General features: G+C 43.0%; 1 pseudogene; it reads left to right on the plus strand.

Annotated features, from left to right (window-relative positions):
* Positions 1–517: 517 nt before the first annotated feature.
* LOC112619500 lies at positions 518–790 on the plus strand (annotated as a pseudogene).
* Positions 791–2,306: the final 1,516 nt, after the last annotated feature.

The following is a 2,306-nucleotide window of genomic DNA, read 5'->3' on the forward strand; positions in this document are numbered from 1 at the left end:
CTTGTTGCCCAGGGTGGTCTTGAATTCCTGAGCTCAAGTGATCCACCTGCCTTGGCCTCCCAAAGTGCCTGGTCGATCATGATTCTTTAATAGTCTATGATTTTAAAAGCCCTTCATTGGTCTGGGATAATGAAGGTAAAGAAAATACTTCCCATATCCTGAAGTCTAGGGCATCCTTCTATGAATAAGGAAATGTAGCCTAAAAGAGAAGTAGGACCTATCTTTCGCATTCCATCTTTATGTAAACAAAGATGTCTCACACATAGTGATCAGAACTCATTCCTTCTATTCCAACAAGTCATGGGCTTCGGGTGTGTCTGCTAGACAATGCTTAGCGGAAAGTTGGAGCAATTCAAAATTTGAATTCAATTTCCTAGTTGCTAGGATTGTGTTATCTGATTTTATTAAGAAATAACTGATGGAGCAGCGTGAAGAGGGGAGAATGACCCCCAGACCAACCAAAGCCCACGACCCGCTGCATCCCGCGCCCTGCGCCTGTCCTGCCAATGCTGCCACCATGCCCAAGAGAAAGGCTGGAGGGGATGTTAAAGGAGATAAGGCCAAGGTGAAGGATGAACCACAAAGAAGATCTGCGAGGTTGTCTGCTAAACCTGCTCCTCCAAAGCCAGAGCCCAAGCCTAAAAAGGCCCCCGCAAAGAAGGGAGAGAAGGTACCCAAAGGGAAAAAGGGAAAAGCTGATGCTGGCAAGGAGGGGAATAACCCTGCAGAAAATGGAGATGCCCAAACAGACCAGGCACAGAAAGCTGAAAGTGCTGGAGATGCCAAGTGAAGTGTCTGCATTTTTGATAACTGTGTACTTCTGGTGACCATACAGCTTGAAATACTATTTTTTTAATCAAGTTTTATGAAAAATGCGTAATTCTGTTTTACCTTTAAAAAAAAAAAAAAAAAAAAAAAAAACTTTGTTGTGAGCACACAGAACACTTCATTGTTGTTTTAAGGGGGTGGGGCATATGTCCCTAACAGAATGTCTCTGAAGCTGGATTGATGTGGGGAAAACACCGTTCCCTCCTAGTTTTGAGAGACTTCCTCTTGGCTCCCAGGAGGAGGGATTCCCTGACTTTGACACACATGGCCCCTTGGCACAAAAGCCTTGTGGTATGGAAAAACAAATTCGTTTTTATGTCCTCTTCTCCCTTGCCACCTTTCAGCACAGGCTTAACTCCCTTAAACCCAGACATCTGTTGGGACCTGACCCCCAGTCATTGGTTACCAGTGTGTCAGGCAATCTGGACTTTCCGGTGATGCCACTGAGATGGCACCCCTCAAAAGAGCAGTGGTTCCATGTCTAGATTGTGGATCTTCAGATAAATTCTGCCATTTGCATTTCACTTTCTGAAAGTCAGGATTGGCTCCTGAAAAGTTCTTAAACAACATGCTAAACGTGAAATGTCAACCCTCACTCTATACTCTTCCTGTTCAGAGCATCGGATGAAGACTTCATTGGGTTTTATAGTAGCTTCCTGATTTTTGGTAATCCATTAAAGAAGGGAGTTTGAAAGTTGTTATAGGCTGGGCGCGGTGGCTCCCACCTGTAATCTCAGCACTTTGGAAGGCTGAGGTGGGCGGATCACAAGGTCAGGAGATCGAGACCATCCTGGCTAATATGGTGAAACTTCGTCTCTACTAAAAATAAAAAAAATTAGCTGGGTGTGGTGGCAGTCGCCTGTAATCCCAGCTACTCTGGAGGCTGAGGCAGGGGAAACACTTGAACCCGGGAGGCGGAGGGTTGCAGTGAGCCAAGATCACGCCACTGTGCCACCGTACTCCAGCCTGGGTGACAGAGCGAGACTCTGTCTCAAAAAAAAAAAAAGAAAAAAACCCAAGAAAGTTGTATACTGGTAACGATTGTCTGCCTAGGTCCTGCCTGAAATACCATGATTGTTTATGGAAAGTATCTTTAATAAAGCTGGATACAGTTTGGCTTGGGGTAAAAAAAAGAGAAATAACTGACTTAACATTATTTAAATAATTCATTTTCCTATCAGGTTGACTTTTTGTTTTTAGCGGAAAATAATTGTGTCAGAGAAGTGACTACGTTCTTTTAAACAGGAACTACCTTTCACAATCTTATTATGAGGAACATGAGGGAAATTTTAAATGTCTAGGCAATATCACAACAATATTTCCTAAGAGACTTGATAATGTCTCCAGGGGCATGGGAATTCAAGTTCCTTGATTCTAGTTATTGTGTTGCAACTGACTCACTCTAAGATCATAGCTTAATTACTTTTACATAAATCACTATCTCTAATGCATTGTATACAAGTACATAACTCTACCTT

Source organism: Theropithecus gelada, chromosome 2, assembly GCF_003255815.1.
Source record: "Theropithecus gelada isolate Dixy chromosome 2, Tgel_1.0, whole genome shotgun sequence".
Lineage (NCBI taxonomy): Eukaryota > Metazoa > Chordata > Mammalia > Primates > Cercopithecidae > Theropithecus > Theropithecus gelada.